We start from the raw sequence: 21,605 nt of genomic DNA, 5'->3' as shown, positions 1-21,605 counted from the left end.
CTCATCATGTTTTACTTGTAAATGAATGAACAATGTATCTATGACCTAATAGATGATAATGCAACAAATGATATAAGGGAACAATGTTTCATAGTGATTCTTAGATAAGTATGAGACCCCTATGCTTAAATATGTTTTTTACACATGTATATTACATATTTGTGATATGTTTGATGAAACACTTGTCATGGTTAGTAGGGGTCCAGTTAAGGGCTTGTTAAAGTATTTACATTTGCATTATTGTTTCCTTGTTATCTCTCTGTTTAGAAGGTGTCATTCAATTTTGGGCAATGACCTCGACTTTGGGCCTAAAAAAGTGGCTCAAATGTCGGGGATGTTGGCACAACACTGGGAAAAATAGTCCCTGGATGCTAGCATGAGAGTGTCCAGAGGCTCCTAGATGTTATCAGATTCATATCATGGGAGCATCCGGGGGTCAAGTGGTCTAAAACCTCAATGGGACCTAGGGGTAGTTACCTGAGTGGTTGGGATGGTCCCTGGGAGTCCTGTAGCTAATTTGGAAGGTTTATACGTTATGTTTATGTTGATTCCACTTCCTTAAGGTCACATAGGAGGTTGAATCTAATCATAGTAGCCTCTCGTCACATGTTTACCCTGGTTTGTCGATTACTTGGCTAGATATGGGAAGAGGGTGTTACAGTGAGGTCTAATTTGGACTTCACATTGGGGAGACCCCCTTGGTTGATGGATTTCCAACACCATCAACAGATGGTTCTTTTCTTGGGTAATGTGATCGATGTCATAAATTCTAAGGGCTCATATGGCTAGAGTGTTAAGAACATCAATAATTTGCCAGGGGTGATGGTGGTAATTGGCATGGAGGTAATTGTCACTGTGAGTATTTTTTCTGTAGACCTAGTGTCCTAAGGTTCCATCAAATTTCTTGGTGACCAACACATAAAGGAAAGGTACGTTATTGTTTTCTTCAATCTCCATCTTAGATTTAATGTTCTTTGATCTAGAATTAAGGAGGCTAAGAAAATTTTCATGTTCGGTATCATCATGACGCCACTTGACATTAGTGTCATCAAAGTGCCTTTTCCACCAATCAAGCTTTAAATGGTAAGAATCAAGGGCTTTATTTTCAAAAAATTCAATAAAAATGTCTGCTACAATGGGAGATAAGGGGGAACTAATTGCTACTCATGTGCTCTGTTCATAAAACTTGCCTTGGAAACTGAGAAAAATAGAGCATAAGCAAACCTCAACAAGACTGGCAATTTGAGGATCAACCAATTCTTTGATAACATTTATGGCTTCAATAAGAGGAATCATGGTGTAGAGAGAGACCACATCAAAGCTGATAAGTCGATCTTTATTCTCAACTTTTTCTTTCTCAATCATCTTCACAAAATCACTAGAATCTTTGATAAAGGAATCTGAATTACCTACAAGGGGCTTAAGGATTTTAGAGACATATTTTGCAAGTTCATAAGTGGGGGAGCCAATAGTGTTGAAAATAGGTCTTAAGGGAATTTTCCCCATCTTTGTGGATTTTAGGGAGACCGTAAATTCTTGGAGTAATTTCACAATTAGGGGTAAGTCGCTTTTTAGTCCATTCATCTAAGTTAGAATTCTTGATGATCTTTTTAACCTCTTTAATAATCTTGGAAATTGGATTATTTTCTAACTTTCTGTAGTTTCCACTACAATCAAGGTGTTCATTCATCTTTTTAATATAGTCACTCTTATCCATAACAACTATGGTGCCATCCTTATCAGTGTTAAGGACAACAATATTGTCATTGTTTTTAATGCTCTTGATAGCTAAAAGTTCTTCTTTGTTAATATTTCTCTTAGGAGGTTTGGAGTTTTTTAATATAGAGGTGCAGTCCAATCTAATATCTTCTTTGTCCTCAACATTCAAATCATTAGTGCCTTCTTCAATACTACAAATTATGTTTTCAAGAGGAATATTTTTGGGAGCAATGGTAAAATTAAGACCCTTCTTTAGAATTTAATATTCTTCTTTAGTTAATTGGTGAGAGGAAAGATTAATAACTCTTCTAGGGATTCTACTAGATCCTATGTTACTAAGATCAAGCATGCAGTTCATGTGGTTCTCAGGGGGATTGTTATTGGAGTTAATGAAGCCATTTCTAGTGATGTTATTAATAAAGCGTTGATCACTTGAGCCCTTCCCTTTGCTATTGATATCATTAATGTTAACACTAAGGGTGACATATTTATTAAATTTATCAAAGACAACCAAGTTATCATGAGAGGAACACGAGTTAGAAACGTTCCCAAGATTATTAACATTGCGGGTGATAGATATGACTGAGGTATCATACAAGGAGCATGAGTTAGAATCATTAATGCTGAGGGTGACAGATACACCATGGAAAGTTAAAGAAACAATACCATCTCCCCTGTAATCAATGGTCACTCTAGCCAAGACATACCATGAAGGGTTTGAATGAGTGGTAACACCACACAATTTTGACTTGTGCCTCACTTCCCATATGGACTCCCAAGTCCACACCCACTCATACACAATTATGATTTCAATATATATTGTATCAAGTACAAGTTTTCCATGTAAATGAATGTTTCCTTTTTCGTTATGAGGGCCTGAAGTTTTTGTTACTCATGCAAATTTTGAGCAAGCTTACCCCAACTCTGTTATGACCAACTAATTCATTATTTTTATCCTTTTATTATGTCTCAATAATGCCACAAAAATAAGCATTGATGCACAAAGAGTTCTTTTCCACGTCATACTTAACACTTGCCACTTCCTCTGTTGTAACAACATTGCCCATTCTAATCATTTTTATAATCATTGGGCATAGTTAACTGCAAGTAAATAATAAGTTTCACTTTTGCATCTACTCATTGTTTATACTCTGTTTCTTACATAAATACTGATTTGTAGTTATGTATATGGCTATTGCTGTAAAGAAAAAAGAAAAAAAGAAAAAAAGGGAACTCGAAATATTGGCTTAACTTTTACTAAATTGCAGGAATTTCATATATTTTTCATCACCTTTCGTAACATACATTTGATACAACTTGTGCTTCATAGATGAATTGGTCATATCTCACTTGTGACATACTCAAAGGGGAAACCACCTCCAAGTTGGTCATTTACATACTGCTCTTTACAAACCCGCAATTTTATTTAACAACTCATATCGACATAGAAATGTTTCTCATGTTATGTCACTCTATCAGCATACATGTCTTGCTACACTAGTCCTGGATGCATTCATGCACACTACCTTTCCCCTTTTACTATTTATTTCCCTTATGTGTCTTTACAAAGACTCTAGTATTACATGAAAAATGATTATAAACAATTTTTATTTTGTTGTTTAATAATTAGGAGGTTGATGGTTGTATAACCAAATTGTTATGGTTACAGTTCAACATGAGCTTTTTTATCAGAGTTTCAAGGAGAAATAGAAGAGGATAGAACAAAAGAACTAATATTACATAGCTTGAAAGTAAAAATAAGAAGATCATATTTCTCTATTCATTTTGACGTAGATTCTGAGGAATTTAACTAGTTAACTCAAATTGGTCATTTGTACCTTTGAGGTCATCCTCCCCCTCCTCCTACTCCACATGCATCTCAAAACATGCCTTTGCCTCACCCAAGTATAATGTAATTTCATGAGCCTCGGGCTCCCCAAGAAAAACCAGTTCAAAACGATGAATGGGAGGCCAACCCTGTCAGACCTTCCTCTAAATTTGCTCATTAGCCCACTTTTTCTCTTCATTCTATGCATCTTATCATTGCTCCTCCTAAGATATCCTCTTCTCTATCTCATGCTACATAATTTCATGTTCAACAACCTCTTAACTCCTTTACACAATTAGCAGTGGGAAAACTTCATGCATCTACTATTCTTGTACACTCTCCTTTCGAGGCCACCTCGTTTCATACCCACTTTGACATCCTCATAGTTGAAGGAGGAGGGATGAGGGAAATTTAATTTATTGATATGCATCCTGAGATATAAGGAGAGAGAAAGAAGGAGGAAAAGAGATCCTCTTATATGGATGTTCCAAGCACAGACCTCAAATTGACATGAGTTTTTCTGATATTATGGTTCTTATTGTAGTTTACTTGCAATTTTTTCAGACTTTGAAATTGGTATTCGCTTTTGACAATGCTTAGTTTTTATCATGGTACATTGTTGGGTGTGGAGCCTGATTATCTTTTGTATTCAAAGGTATCGTTGCATTGGACCTCAGTTTGAAATGGGGTGGCAACGCCACCCGTAGAATATTCGTTGTAGGGGGGTCCAAGGGGGGGGCGATTGCGACCTTTGGGAGCCCCCCCCACCCCCCCCCCCCCCCCCGGGAGGGGAATTGGGTGTAGCGCCCCCGAAGCTAAGAATAGATGTAAAATTACTTTGTAAAATGTTGTAATTTCGTAGTCAATCTAGGCCGTTCATTAGGCGGAGATCTGACGATAGAAGTTATGTTTAATTTAGGTTTTTTTGCCCTTAAATGCAACCCCTTGCTATATATGAGGGAATTGTATTGCGTCTATGTATATCAGTATTCTGAGTGAGGAAGAGAGAGGAGATTGAGAGAGACGGGGGTATTACAGCAGATCTGCTGTAGGTTATATCTCTCCAGTTTGCATTTTCTGTGTTTATATTTCTACAATATTTTATGTGTTCCATTTCTCTGTAATATATAATTTTCTAATAACTAGTATCAAAGTCGAAGGTCTATTTGGCTGATAAACTCACAGGAGAGAAGGATTCCTGGTTCGAGTGGGAGAAATGGCGGAAGATGGTAGGTTTAGGGTCAAAAAATTCAACGGCCAAACTACCAGCTGTGGAAGATGCAGATGGAAGATTATTTGTATCAGAGAGATTTGTACCAACCATTGAGCGGAAAGACAAAGAAGCCGACAAGTAATAAAACACAGAATGGGACATTCTCAACAGAAAAGCACTTGGAACAATACGGTTGTGCCTAGCGGCATCATTAGTGTTTAATATTTCAAAGGAAACGACAACAGAGGGTTTAATGTCGACATTGGCCAAACTATATGAAAAACCCTCCGCCTCAAATAAGCTATTTCTTATGAAGCATTTATTTAATATGTAGATGTCAGAAGGTGGGTTTGTTGCTGATCATTTAAATGAATTTAATACAGTTACCAGTCAGTTAAGTTTTGTAGGGGTAACTTTTGATGATGAAGTTAGGGCTCTTTTATTTCTATGCTTATTGCCAGAAAGCTAGAATGGTTTAGTTATGGCCATTAGTAACTCTGTCTCTGGATCTAGTACTTTAAAGTTTGATGATGTTGTCGGTGCAATCCTTAGCGAGGAAATGCGATGGAAAAGCTCCGGTGATACATCAGGTAATGCTTTGACTGCAGAGCTTAGGGGAAGAAAAATGGAAAGAAGAAAGAGCCCTGGATATCGAAGTAAGTCAAGAAAAGGCAGATACAAGTCCAGATCCGGGATAGTGTGCTGGAAATGCGGGAAGAAAGGACACTTGAAGAAAGACTACAAGTCTCGAAAGGGAAAAGAAGGAGATGCGCAGCGAGAAACTAATCATGAAGCGAATGTAACAGGTGATGTGTTGCAAGATGCTTTGATTCTTTCATTAGAAAATATTATTGATGCCTGGGTGGTAGATTCAAGGGCCTCATTCCATGCCACACCTGATAGGAAACATTTTTATGATTATGTTTAAGGAGATTTTGGACAGGTTCGATTGGGTGATGATAAACCCTATAAAATCATTGGAATGGGTATAGTTTTCATAAAATAACAAAATGGAAATCAGTGGCTATTGAAGGAGGTAAGGCATGTTCCAAATCTGAAGAAAAATCTGATTTCAACAGGGCAGTTGGGAGGTGAAGGTTGCATAACTACTTTCACAGATAAAACCTGGAAGGTCACTAAAGGATCCCTGGTAATAGCGAAAGGAGGAAAGGTTGGTACATTGTATTTATACAATGGTATTTCTAATTATGTTAATGCTTTAACCTCTACAGGAGAAGATACGACATTGTGGCATCATAGGCTCGGGCACATGAGTGAGAAGGGGATGCAGATTCTTCACTCAAGAAATTTGTTGCCAAGTTTGAAGCATGTTGATTTAAAATTCTGTGAGAATTGTGTTTATGGAAAACAGAAGAGAGTCAGATTCCTTAGAGTTGGGAAAGAAAAGAAGAGCGAAAAATTAGAGCTTGTGCATACAGATGTATGGGGACCTGCTCAGGTATCATCTCTTGGTGGCTCTCGTTATTATGTTACTTTTATTAATGATGCAACCAGAAAAACCTAGATTTATTGTATTCGAAATAAATCTGATGTATTTGATACTTTCAAGAAATGGAAAGCTTTGGTTGAAAATGAGACAGGAAAAAGGTTGAAGTGTCTCAGATCAGACAATGGAGGTGAATATTGCAGCAAAGAGTTTGATAGGTATTGTTCAGAGAATGGAATTCGTAGAGAGAAGACAGTTCCAGAAACACCACAATAAAATGGTGTGTTAGAAAGGATGAATAGGACAATCATGGAGCATGCAAGGTGCACGAGATTGCATGCAGGATTGCCTTTACAATTTTGGACAGACATTGTAGATATTGTTGTTTATCTAATAAACAGAGAGCCTTCAAGTTCCTTGGATGGTGGTATTCCAGAGGAGGCATGGATAGGTAAAAATGTAAACTACTCTTTTTTAAAGACTTTTGGTTATGAAGCCTTTGTCCACTTAATAAAGAAAATAGAACAAAGCTTGAGGCAAAATCAAAGAAATGTACCTTGATTGGATATGGTGTCAATGATTTTGGTTATCGCTTTTATGATTATGAAAAACACAAAATCATTAGGAGCAAAAGTGTCATATTCAATGAAAAGGTTTTGTATAAGGATCAGCTGCAAGAAAAGAAACAGGAAAAAGAACACAGAGAATACATAGTGCTTGACGAGATCACAGAAAAAGTGATGGTGCCTGAAAATCATAATGATCAACAGCCAAAACAACTACGAGAACAGCAACAAGCACCTAAAACACCTAAAAGTGGTGTTAGAAGATCTATCAGGATAAGTAGACCCCCTGAACAATACTCTCCTTCATTATATTATGTATTGTTGACTAATTCTCGTGAACCAGAATGATATGAAGAAGCAGTGCAGGGAGAAACCGGGAAGAAGTGGGAGCAAGCCATGAAAGAAGAGATGGACTCCTTAGCACATAACCAGACTTGGGACTTAGTCAGGTTTCCTACAGGTAAAATAGCGTTACAGAATAAATGGGTTTACAAGTTGAAGGAAGAAGATGGAGGTAAAAAAAAGGTATAAAGCTAGACTTGTGGTGAAAGGGTTTGCACAGAAAAAGGGTATAGACTTTGATGAAATATTTTCTCCTGTTGTTAAAATGACTTCAATCAGAACTATTTTAAGTCTAGTAGCAGCTAAAGATTTGCACCTTGAGCATTTAGATGTAAAGAAAGCCTTTCTCCATGGGGATTTAGCGGAAGAGATATATATGCAGCAGCCATAAGGATATGAGGTAAAAGGGAAGGAGTAACTAGTGTGCAGGTTGAAGAAGAGCTTGTATGGCTTAAAATAGGCTCCAAGGCAGTGGTATCTAAAATTTGACAGGTTTATGTCTGAACAAGGTTATACTAGATGTAACTCTGATCATTGTTTATCTCAAAAGGAAAAATGATGGCAGCTATATTATATTGTTATTGTATGTAGATGACATGCTTATTGCAGGTTCTAACATGCAGGAAATAAATGTGCTCAAAAGAAAATTGGCAAACTCATTTGCAATGAAGGATTTGGGTGCTGCAAAACAAATCTTTGGTATGAGAATAACTAGATATAGGAAGAATCGCAAATTAACATTGTCTCAAAGTGAGTACATAGGAAAGGTGTTGAAAAGGTTTAATATGCAGAATGAAAAACCAGTTAGTATACCTTTGGCTAGCCATTTCAAACTAAGTAAGGAGGAGTGTCCCAAGACTCGGGAAGAAATGGCTCATATGTCTGAAGTTCCATATGCATCAGCAGTTGGAAGCTTAATGTATGCAATGGTCTACATAAGGCCTGATATTGCACATGTAGTGGGAGTTGTAAGCAAGTACACGAACAATCCAGGAAAAGAATATTGGATGGCGGTGAAGTGGACTCTCAGGAATTTGAGAGGTACCACAAATCAAGCATTATGCTTTGGTGGTTCAAACATTGCTCTACAGGGATATGTTGATGCAGATATGGTGGGTGATAGGGATAACAGGAGAGCACAACAGGGTATGTGTTTACTGTAGATGGAACGACTGTCAGTTGGGTCTCAAAACTGCAAAGTGTTGTTGCACTTTCAACAACGGAAGCAGAGTATGTTGCTGCTACACAGGCTAGTAAAGAAATGATTTGGTTACAAAGGTTTTTGGATGAATTGGGTAAGAAGCAGGAGTTGGGAAGGTTATACAATGATAGCCAGAGTGCCATACATCTTACTAAGAACTCTGCATTTCATTCCAAGACTAAGCATATACAGCTCAAGTACCATTTCATACGGTCAGCATTGGAAGATGGACAATTGAAGCTGGAAAAGATACACACTAGCTAGAATCCTGCAGATATGTTAACAAAAGTTGTAACCAGGGAGAAACTGAGAATCTGCTCAATTTCAATTGGTCTTCAAGTATGATGAAGAAGATGAGAAACAACTAGGTCCAAAGTGGAGTCATTGTCCAGCAAATGAAGCAGCGGTGGAGTTGCTATAATCAGTCTCCAAGTGGGAGATTGTTGGGTGTGGAGCCTGATTATCTTCTGTATTCAAAGGTATCGCCGCATTGGACCCCAGTTCGAAATGGGGCGGCAATGCCACCCATAAAATATTCGCTGCAGGGGGGGTCCGGGGGGATGGGGGGATTGGGGGCAACACCCCCTGTTAGGTTCCTATACCAATAGGTTTCATTTTTCATGATTGACCAGGGAAGTGCCAAATATGTTCATCTTTTTATGCTGCAAAGGTTCCATATTTTGTATACAGATAGGGAAAATTAAAAAATGTAAAGAAGGTATGCCCTAAAAGAAAAATCAAAGGGAAAAAAGAGGAAATTGGTCAACAAAAGCAAAGAAAATGAACCCCAAATCAAAAGACCAGGAAAGTGGCCAGTCAAAATGCCACTGCTATCTTGTTTGCAATTTTAAAATGTGCAAATATTGTTGCTTATCACACTTGATGGATGGCCCAACAGTTCAATCTGGACCATGCCATGTTTAAATTTTCTGTTGTAGAATAGAGAAAGAATATCTGTCCAAACAGTTCAAGCTTGGCAGATGAGTAGATAGGCAGAGAAATTAAGGAGCCCAACTGCTTAATCTGGGCCCTTGGAAGAGATAAGGGTAGATTTAGATAGGAGGGTAGTCAAAAGAAAAGAGGACAATCAGGGTTTGCTAGTCCAAATGCACCCAATCCAAAGGAAGAAAAAATGTTAGGTGTATTAGGCTGGGTAGGCAGTTTGAGGTTGCAGAAGCAGGTGGGTGCTCACTTTTGTCTTGTCGAAGAAAGACTCATATCATCAGTGACATAAGAACAAATGGAAGCATGACTAATTTCCCCTTCATTCCCCAGAAATCTCTGACTAACACCCCCTCAAGGACCTTGGGATCTGCCCAATAGTCCTGTTTCACTTCATTCTAGGAGAAATGTTAAGTTGAACTCTGAGTTTACTTGGTTGTAAGAAGCCACATTTCTTGTGTAAAAATCATCATTCCAAACTCCTTTCATTTCCCTATGCCTAAGTTTCATTCCACAAACTTGGCATTCACTCATGCTGTTTCATTTCACAAAGTCATACTAACCTCTAACTCTATTATTTAGCTCCCTAAAACATTTTCCTACCCCTATCATACAAAAAACTATATAAAAACCCCAAAAAATACTAAATATCCCCACCCCTTGGCACTATAGCCATATGACTTAAGTTTGGGAAATATTAGGTTCATTTGGGACTTATATTAGCCCTTCCGCGTCCAAACCACACTTGGGAGTAATTTAACATTTGGTCAAATTACTAACCGCACCTAAACCCTCCATCTAAACCTTACCATATTACCCCCCGCGCATACATTTTATTTGGGTTTCGTTTGATATTTGGTTAAACGAATAACCATTACCCCGGCGCCCAACATATAAAACCCATTCAACTAAAGTTTATGCCCCGGATATATTATAAAACATTTAAATATGCGCGGGCCCCGTCATTCCAAAACCCCGCAACTTTAACGTCCCGACCGCCGTCCAATCCAGGACCTCAAATCTAACAGTGGGCGGCAATATCGGGCGCCCCAATCTGCCGGAGATTAGCATCCAGGGGATGGGCGGTATTGCTGTCGTACCCCCGCCATGCGTCAATCTCCCGGCGTGATCGGAGGCCCCCTCTGCAATACCGCCCCGGGCCAAAAGCGGTGCGGGGAAAACCGGAAACCGCCCGCCACCTACCCCCTGACGTCAGCTCCCCGTCACCTATGACGTCACGTCCGCATCGGCCCACCACTGCCCTGTACCGTTGCCACATCACCCGCTCACGTCACCACCCCGCCAATGTGTCATCTGCCACGTCACTATCCTCGTCAGCTTCCACGTCACCATCACGTACCCGCGGCGCGCCTAAATACGTCATGCTGACGTCATCAATCAAACGCGCCACGCCAAAATGTCCAAATTTTGTTAAAAAGTGTGAAATTGACCGTTTTGTTTCAATTCTATTGGTTCACTGCTGGAGCGCCCTGCATGCTTTTACGACGAATTTCCGCCAGAACTTGAATTCGTCAACCAAGCACCGCACAGTCCATCACCTTCTGAATTCGGCTCCACAGTTCAAGGCACCCCTGCAAACTGTCCTCTGCGCCATAAACCAGGTATTTACCCGCAGTCGACCTATAAACCCTTTCTTTCTGCAGTTCCTCCATTAAAAATTGATTGAACATCTGCGAATTCGCACTAAATGTACTCCGACACCTGAAAACCCGCTTATAAACTCACTGGTCGATCCCCTGTTCAAAACCAACCCGGCAAATTTGCCCTCCTCTACAAATTCACTATAAAAACGCATTTTAAGCTCGTTTTTACCGACAGGTTCTTCAAACTGCCCAGGCATTCAGTTTCTTTGTCAAAATCCTCTGTAAAATCTCACTCCTTTGGCTAGGAATCAATCCCATTCCCTCTACAGTCTACCCACAGAGTCGATCAATCCAGTGAATTCATTTAAAGACTGTCTAAACTCTGCAGAATCTGCTCTTTTACCATAAAATTCACACAGTGAAGGCTAGTTCTATATCTAAGCTCATTCTACAGCTTCCTCACAAAGTTTCTGAGGCAATTCTCACTGTTTAGTTGTTACACCAATCCAAATTTCAAATTACAGACACAGAGAATTCAACATGGCCACTCCAGCAGCCTTGAACATTGCTCCTCTTAATGCACCTCACAAGGAACTTGAAGCATTACCCCTGGCTGATAGGGACCACCTTATTCAAGATTTGGTTGGGGAAAGAAACCACTTACAGGCATTCTGTCAGTTGAGAAATAGTTTTTTAAACAACTGTGATATGTATGGGATATGGGAATCTAATTTTCCCATTTACTTCCTCCCTTCTGTCAATATTTTCCCTGAGATAATTCATCTCTGTGCTGAAAACTATGAGCCAAATCAAAGAGCAATCAAGTCTCCATCTGGGAGCACCCTCTTCCATATAACTCCTGATTCAATTAACCAAATGCTAAATTTCCAACAGACTCAACTGCTGTTTCCTCTTTCTATGAAATACCTGCTTGATGAAGGTCCCAAACTCTCCACCTCAGAGATAGCCAGAGTTGCCAAAATATTCATGAGAGCAGATCGCCAGCCTATAGAGCCACCTCCTTTTCTCTATGTCAATTTCAATGAAGTAGGGAAACTACTGGTAGACATGATATCCTATGTTCTAGGTTTCAAAACAAGTGATCACATTGATGAAACCATTCTGGTTCTATTGTCTGCATATAACCCAGGACAGCCTCCTGCTGTCAAGTACAACTATGCTAAATTTATCTCCAACAAGATACATGACCAACTACTGAAACTGGATAGGGAGGGAGTCTTCAAATATTCATCATACATTTATCATTTTTTCATGTATTATCATCCAGACTGCTTCCGGTGCCCCATCAAAAGATTGGACTCTAAAGGGGAAAAGAGGTCTGTAATTTTCTGGACCTCGGTCTTTCATGAAGTCCAGAACTCCCCCTACTCTTACTGTGAATTTATTGACCTGTTTGTCTATCCAGTCTCTTGTCTTCTAAAGAGAACTCCTCCTGCTAGGCTATCCTATGACATGTAGAAAATATTGCAACTTTCAAAGAATTACAAAATAGGTGACTGGTATTTTTACCAGAATCACACTGTCATTAGGATATATGGCTGTGAGCTCTGTCCCTACAGGCTCCCAAGATATGTGCCAATGAGACTCTTTGCCTTGGAGTATTACAGGCAACTCATCAATTCAAACTTAACTCATTTTCATAGTGCCAAGAAGAAGGCTCGCCTGAAATTCAAAGACCAACTAGGCCCCTTTGTCATGAACAAGAAAGAAGGTTGGCAAGATGCTGATCAAATATTGGGAGACAAACTCAAGTTGAAAAGGAGTTTCTGGTGGGTTCCTTATGACCCAGATGACTTTATCAGTGCCAGAAAAGTAAAATATAGGCTGACAGTCTATGAACATTTTAAAATCCCATAAATTGAACAATTTGTTAATCAAGATGAGTGGGTGCAAGGTACACTAGTTGAGGAATTCACTCAAGAAGAAATAATGGAGCAAAATGTCAAAGATTTCGAAAAAAACTCTTGACTTGGATTCTTTTGAGCAGGTAACATTCAAACTGCCGCAACAAGTCGGAGAAGGCCCATCTACTGCTGCAGTTTCACAAGCTGCCCAAGAAAGATCTACACCAACAACAGGTACAGAAAAAGGCAAGGAGGTGATGGATGCAGAGCAGGAAACAGTAATAGAACAACCTACCACCTCAAAGGAGCAAAGTCAAGGGCGGGTCCCTCCACAGCAAACAGAGGCACTGCAGGTGCCAGCTTTACAAGCTCCTCTTAATGAGGAAAGAGGTAAAAAGCGGGACCGGGAAGAGACTACACCTGCTAGTGGATCAACACAGCAACCGGAAGCCAAGAGACAAAGAGTTGATCCTCAAGTTGAGGAAGAAATTATTGAAGAAGTGACAGAGAGCCCGAGGAGTGGAAGAGAAACAAGCCAGCAAACACCCACCAGCTCATTCCAGCAAGAGCAAGAGAGGCAGCAAGGTATGGAGGTCTCTTCCTCAAGGCAGCAAAGCAAGCAACCACCTGGCATTAAAGCCACTTTCATGGAAATCAAGGCTCAAAATGAATTGTTAAGAGTACAGCTATATGATCAGTTTCTCAAGGAAACACCCTCCAAACAGCAGAGATTGATGGCAACCTAGGACTTTAAAGAGGAGAAAATGATACTAAGTCATTTCAAGCCAAAGATACCACAGCCACAAACAACTGCAGATTACATAAAGACAAACCTGGAGGTGTTTGCCAAGGACATACACCCCATGGACCAAATAGAACTGCATAAACAAACAGGTGAAATGGTCTATGCCACTCTAGCAGACAAAGCTATGCTAGCCCATCAACTGAAGGAATCACTGAAAAACACAAACACTCAATTGGATTTGGAGAGAATGTCTTCCTCGGCGAAAGATAACCGAATAAAGACATTGGAGGAAATTATTGTGGATCTAGGGCATGATCCTAAAAAGGATGCCAAAGCCATCCAAGCCCTCATAAGGAAAAAAGAGGATGATATTGCTGCACTTAAAAAACAATTGAGGCTGCCTTCAACTATGCATCCTCAAACTACAAAACTTGTACAAGAAAAGGAAGGAGAGGATACCATGGATCTGCTAATGAGGAAGAACCAAAGAATAATTCAGATGGAACAAGAGTTGGAGAGAGCACTGCAAGGCAAGCAGGGAGAGTCGACCTCCCAGCCACCTCAAACAACTCCAACTGTTGTCACTATTCCTCCCACAAAAGCAGCAGCAATCCCTCCTATTATCTCAACATCTACAACAACTACATCAACTACAGATGCTACAGTAGCAGCAACAACCACAACACCTGAATCTAGCATGGCATGGAAGAAATGATGAAAGCAGTTAAAGAGCTAGAAGTTCAGGTGACAGAGGCAAAAGATGCCAAAGAAATGCTGGCCAAGCTGGAGGCAAGCTATGACAAGTCCAAGATGACAGTGGCTGAGAAACAAAGAGAAATAAAAGCCTTGGACAACAAAATAAAATCCTTAGAGAAGGAGCTTACTTTGGACAAAACTCTAACTGAAATCAAGAAGATTTTGTGGGCCAAAATTTGCCAGTCAATCACTGACCAATGGCGATCGATTCAGGCCATACATGAACAGATAGAATTAATAGGCCTAGCACAGTTTGAGACTGAAAGGGCTAGAGTAGCATTGGGAAATATGCCTGAGCAAGCCAATAAAATGGTTCACTTCCTCGACACTCATATCAAAGAGGAATTGGCAGCATTAGATATTAGTAGCAGGACAGATACTATTCTGACAGCAAAAAAGGTGTTGACCCTAAGAAATTTTGTGCAAACTCTAGAAAGAAAGTGCCAAGAAATGCAGGCAGAAATAGATGATTTCAAGTTAAAGCTTGCAGCGTTGCAGAGCAGAGGATTGCCCAGCCTATTAACTAGTGCTGGAAGACTGCTGACCCGTGAGCAGTATGCTACCAGGGTGAATAACTATGTTTCAAATTAGATTACAGCATCCTCAAGTACCTCAGAGGAAATAGGGCCTCCCTCTGGACAGACTCTGTATGACAAATTAGAGAACCTGTTTTATATTGAACATGAAATAAATCACCTCTTTGAAGTACAGCCCAATTTTTACAGATATACTGAAGCAGATGAGACATTAGTAAAGATACAAAGGCATCAATTTCCTACAGAAGATTGGTGGCAGTCAATGCTGGAAATTCTGCCAAGGTGATATAATTTTATTTCTTTTTTAATCAGCTACAGGTCAGTAGCTCCACATATACGGGTCAGCTGCCAAAGTGTCAAGGTGGTAGAAAAAGAAAGTCAAATATGATGGCAGCTCATTAAAGCAAAGCAATCACAAGTGGCAAGAGACAGCACATCAGGAACGCAAGCCAAAGCTACAGCCACCAGCCGAAGAAGCAGCCTAAAAGTCAACAAAGCAGGACACCTAAAGCAGCCAAGTACCGCATATTTACTCACTCAGGTTGCGCTGGCTTCCACATCAGTTATTGCTATTCAGCAAAGTAGATGGATAAATTTATGACTAGATATTTTCCTATGGGATATTTTTGTAACAAACTCTCTTATATATAGACCGAACTCATATGTTTTGTGGGTTGGTGATTTTCTCTCTAAGATGCGCTGTAATTTTTTTAGGCTCTCTAATACAAATGGCTGTTGAAGTTCATGGTCTTTGCACTGTCTGAATGTGGAAATGATGTACTGGGACCTGCTACAGAATTCCTCTGTCACTCTATGGAACAATAAGTCATTCTAACTCTATTTTATGTTTTCTGTGTTTGTAAAATGTCATGTATGTTCCATAATCTTTGTAACAGAGAAGAATAATAGCCAAGGATTTGTTTAAATGCACCCTATTCTCAATCTTTGCTATTAATAATGTTTTCTTCAGGATTAGTCATAAATATGAATTCTTAACTGCTCATGTTTGCACTAATTCCTTCATTTTGAATACTGTTTAGGAATTCTTAATTGCTCCTAGATAATATTCATACACTTTCCCTCTACCAGCATAATGAAAGATTCTCGATTGCCTTTCATTCCCTGACTTCATTCCATCATTTCTAGATTTGAAAATTGTTCCAGAACTACCTATCTCACTCTGTAGTATTACCTTTACCCAGGAAACATTTTCAGCAGTACACCATCATTGACTCCATTGCCCAATGAAATAAACTGTTGCAGACTTGCATTCCAGCTCTGCTTGAAATCACCATCCAACAAATTTAAAACAAAACCTTGCACATCATAACTAGCCTAAAAATACTTCAAAACAAAGCTAAATCACAAAGAGAGAGCCCTCTCTGGTTGCAAGTAGGCTAGGACCTGCAGCTAAAAGATTGGTTAGTGGTTACCTCGGCCGTATTCCCTTCAGGAGGCAGGGAACAACCTGAGTGATAACACCCCCGAAGCTAAGAATATATGTAAAATTTCCTTGTAAAATGTTGTAATTTCGTAGTCAATCTGGGTCGTTCATTAGGCGAAGATCTGATGATAGAAGTTATGTTTAATTTAGCGTTTTTTGCCCTAGAAGGCAACCCCTCGCTATATATGAGGGAATTGTATTGCGTCTATGTAGATCTGTATTCTGAGTGAGGAAAAGAGAGGAGATTGAGAGCGAAGAGGGAGTTACATCGGATCTGCTGTAGGTTGTATCTCTTTAGTTTGCTAGATAATATAAAAAGAAGGACTGGTTGTTTCTCCGTGGACGTAGCCCAAACTAGGTGAACCACGTATATCTGTGTCTCTCTTGTTTTATGCATTTTCTGTGTTTATATTTCTACAATATTTTATGTGTTCCATTGCTCTGTAATATATAATTTTCTAACATACATATTTTTTATGTTGATGACATATGGTAGGCATGAGATGATTCTCTATGCTTTATTATACATATTCATGGATGTTGACTCACTTTATGCACATGATTACCATGATGGTGATGTTATCAACGATGGCATATTTTATATGTTTTTATTATGGAGTTACAAAGCTAATATGAATCTTTTATGGACATAGTCGAGGACTATTATGCAACATTTTTTCACTGTCCCTATACTTACCGTTCCTCGATCCTGGAGGACCTCTACAATGACCTTCATGTGTTTTCCTGTCATGAATAACATGTCCTTACATCCCTCTTCATTTCTAGAACATTTCCCTCTTACATCATTTCCCAAGAATATTCATTCAAACTCATTTTTCAAGACCGCGCTATCATTCAGTTTCTTACCTACGCTGATTTGCAGAGTCTAACACTGGGCCTAGTGCTGAACAACACTGGTGATCCATTCATGACCCGTGCTGACCCACTTTTGGAAATTTTTTAAAAATGGAGTCGAAGCTTCTAGGTCTAGAAGCTTCATGAACGGTAGTCTGGTAAATGGTTAGGCAAGACAGAGCCAAGAGAGACTGTTTTGGCTTCTTTCCCCTATTAAAATGGAACAAACCAAAAGGGACAAGGCCTCTCCCATCATAAGAGGATCCATTTCCCCTCTCTCAAGCTATATAAAATCCTGCTTTTCCAACCTCAACTAGCTAATGAAAGGGTTGGAATAATCTGCAAATTCTTGATAGCCATCTTGAGAGCCTTAGCCTTCTAGTTTATGTTTGTAAAGGGAGAATAAAGTTGTAGTTTGTTTGGTTTGGAGAAAAGAGGAAGAAGCCTTTAAATTCCATTGTTTTGAGGGTGAATCATGATATGATAATAATGGTGTTGGAACCCGGACACATCGAAGGAAACCTGCAACGCTAAGGAAAAGGTTGTAATTTCCTTTTTGTCATAATAATACAACTGATATTTTGTTTTCGATATCAATTGCATATGTTAGTTGGTAGCTTAATATGCCTTAGCCTCTTAAGTAGGTTGAATATATTGTATGCTATCATGTCAACTTTGGTTGCTTGTCCATTTGTTTCAGGTGCTTGATTGACGTTAAGGAGCTAATCGTTGGAGCAAAGACACAAGGACTTCATCAAACAAGGATTAGCAATACAAGAGGTAGGATCTTATCCATTCTCAATCTAAGGGAACTTATGTCAGATTATCTTTTTTGTGGCTAGACCCTCTCCCCTGGGCTAGAGGGATTGTCTTTGTCCGCATAGAGAATCTTCCTACTCCACAAATTGGCGACCATATTGGGGATCCATCCCTCTCTTTGGATTGTTTTGCATTTCATGATGTATGACAACTTTTCTCATTTCACTATTTCTCTGTTGTAATATGTACTTCAAGTCATCTACTACTTTGATTCTTGAATTTAGAGTGTCAAGTTCGGTTTTGGTTTGTGGAATTTTTTCTTTTTTCTTTGAATCCCTTGTTCAACGTTGTTAATTTTCTAACAATAGCACCGACTAGTGCGAGTTCCTCTTGAACAGTCGCGCCATAGCCGCTTCTAGCGCATGTTGCTAGTTAGATAGTCACATTGATGCCTATAGGTTAAAATTAGGGTTTCTCTTAAATCATTGCCAGTGTGTCTTGTCCTCATAGATTCTGATTCTTTGCTTGTTTGCCTTTATTCTCCCTTACTAGAATGCTTTGTTAGCTTGATTTGTTTGCTTGATTGGTTTGAGATTGCCTTACTTGATTTTTTGAGTTTTTGGATGGTTTGTGTCCCTAGGGCATCTAGGTCATTGTCCATTCATTTGTTTGTCTACTCATCAAGTCAATTTGTTGGTTTGCTACTTCATGCATTTCATTTTTTAGTCCTTGCATTTATCTTGCTTTGGTTTCAATTGAACAAGTGAAAAAGTTTCGTTTACTCTTCTCTTGTTGAACATCTCTTTTCTAAGCATAGATCACATTGCTCAATTTGTTTTGGTTGAATATTTGCATTTGGTTTGAAAGGAGTTCTTTTTATCGTGCTTTGCATTTGATTGATGTTTGGTTGTTTTGAAATATTCATTGAAATGTTTATGTGAAAGATTCATTTTAGCATTCCATTGAAGAAATACATCATTCTAGTTTGTTTAATTGATATGTTGCATTGAGTAGCATCATTGAAAACTAGAATTACATCATCATGAGCATTTGAAATTAAATGAACGATGTTAAAAGGTCTAGTTGAAGTGCATTTTGTAGGAAGAGTAGGAAGTGGGAAGAATTTTCATTATTTTGTCTTGAAAAGCAAAGTAGTGAAGAATCATCTTACTTTCAGTTGCTTGTTTGTTGCATTGATTGTTTTCTATTCTCTCAATTAGTGTAAGCATTCATCAAATTGAAAGGGTTTTGTCTCATATAGCTGCACTTAAGAGTTTTTCAGGTGACATCGATAGGGCCTAAAAATGAGACTTAATTTCAAGATAAACTTCTAAAATATATTCAATTAACCTAAGGCGCATTTGAAACTAAACGCTCACATTTAGAGGTCTAGGCTAGAGATGTGTTCTGGCGTCTTTAAACCTAGCAGTTGTCATTCACTTCGGCATTAGACAGCGCTAGTATGGACTTGTGCTCCCCATACCATTGCGTATATAAAGGGAGACCCCACTAGGTTTGCAATCCTTTATCCGTAGGAAGCCAAGTATGCCACCTTGTAAATGTGATACACCAAACACAACATTCGGGGAGATTGCCTGCCCGTACTTCTCAGTTCGTCGGGAGGTATTCTGCAGTTCACGGTTACCTGGTAATCCATTTTGCCTAGATTATCTTGAGCAGTCATTTTGGTATTTTTGAATCTTTAAATTTAAAAGATCATTGAGCACTTGTCCTTTTGATCTCGTTGAAACCGAAAGTGACTAGAGTCATCTTTTCCTTTTTCTTGATTCTTAAAACATGAAAAGGCATCAATCTGTTTTAGCGTCTTAATTTTTTTTTTTGCCCATGATCACATCACATTCCTGATAGTCTTATTCTAGACCACATCGTGAGTATATCCCTAATATATTTTTAAAGCCTTGAAATTAATATCTCTTCTCTTTTGTTTGAGACAAAGTCATTGTGGCTGAACCATCAGGTTTTCCTCGTTCCTCTTCCTCTCCTCCATCTGGAAGGTCATCTAGAGAAACTTTCCCTGAACTTCCGCAGTCGCTTGAGGATCAAGGTATTGAACTTGGAATTGTTTTGAGTATTCAACCTTTGCCTTCTCATCCGCCTCTGTCAAATACTAGGTCACCTTACGAATCTAGCCCAAAATCCCCTGATAATCCTATCCAGACTCCTGAGAGTCCACAAACTTTTGATAGTTCGCAAGGACTGGTTATAGACCCTTTTGTGGTATCTCCACAGAATCCTTATAGTCCATATGATCAGCCTGGTGTTCCGTTGGAGTTGTCTCCTCGTTCATCTTCAACTCATCGCCAGATGTTTTCTATGGAGTCAAAAGGGGAAATTCCAGTCCCCTCTCCCAGTCAGTCGAAAGTTTCTGCTACTCACACTCCTCAAGTATGTGATGAGCAAGCATATGAGTTCCCTCCGGAAGGTTTCTCTTATATGGGAAGCAACATTTCTAGCACTTATCTTGAGTTTAGTGAGCCCTTATTGCCGCATGGTTATACCTCTCTAGCTCAGTTGGCTTCGGGCACTCCTAGTGCCTCGTCGTTGTATCAGAATCCTATATGTTCTTCTGGCACCATGCCTACATCAAGTCCATTCGTCCAGAACATGACCTCTCAACCGATTATACGAACTGCAGTCACTTCAGTTCCGGTTCAACCTAACATTCCATCTCAACTTGTTTCATCGTTTCAACTGACTCTTCCGTTTCAACCTACCATTCCATCACAACTTGTTTCGTCATTTCAACCGACGATCTCGGTAAGTTCTTCTACCCCTTTAGTGAGTGGACAGACTGTGCCACCACCGGGGGGGCAGGATCTGAATATCTCCATGATGTCAGGCCAAACCAATGTGAGTGGATCACAAACCCACATGGTTGGAACTAATCAACCTTTTTACGATGTTACTCCTAACCCTGTTTATCTATCTGGGTTAGGTAACGTCCAATACGAGCAGCCATACATGGCTCTGGTTCCATTCCAACTAGCTTATGTTCCATATGGTTCACAAGCCTTGGTTAACCCACCTTGCATTCCTCAAGCTAGACCTTATATTCAACCTGGCCAATCTGTTGTGCCTGGTGGATATGGCCAGATTCAATTCGGGAACTGTCTAGCTACCTTTGCAGCAACAAGGGCAACCTTCACAACAGCAAGAGCAAGCATTGCAACAACGAGGACAACTGCTACAAATGCAAGGGAAACCTTTGCAATAGTCGCAGCAACCTTTGCAGCCACAAACGCAGTTTTTTCAACAACCTTTGCAGCCGCAAACACAGTTTGTTCAAAAATCCTCCCAACCTTCATCCTCGCAAGGCCACCCTTTGCAACAGCCACATGGTCAGCCTGTGCAGCAGCAAAGCCAACCTTTGCAGCAGCCACAAGGTCATCCTTTATAGCAGCAGAGCCAGACTTTGCAGCGGCAGGCCGTATATGCATATCAGCAAGATCAGCCCGTTCAGGGCCAAGGTTAACCTTTGCAAGGTCAAGGTCAACCCCTACAGCAACAGGTTCAAAATCCTTATGCCCAAGGGCAGCAGGTTCAAAATCCTTATGTCCAGGGGCAGCAGGTGCAAAATCCTTATGTCTAGGGTCAGCAGTTTCAAAATCCTTATGTCCAAGGTCAACAGGCTCAATAACCTTTTAACCTATATGCCTATCAATAGCCTATGGCAGGATAGTATCAAATCTACCCAGGACAAAATCCTTCCTACGGGCAAGGTAACGTACAATGGGGGCAAAATCAGATTCCATATGGACAAAA

Source organism: Pinus tabuliformis, chromosome 7, assembly GCF_031772625.1.
Source record: "Pinus tabuliformis cultivar Carrire ecotype Pingquan chromosome 7, CPIR1, whole genome shotgun sequence".
In the NCBI taxonomy this organism is placed as follows: domain Eukaryota; kingdom Viridiplantae; phylum Streptophyta; class Pinopsida; order Pinales; family Pinaceae; genus Pinus; species Pinus tabuliformis.
The sequence above is the reverse complement of the archived record's forward strand: the minus strand, read 5'-3'. Positions refer to the sequence as shown.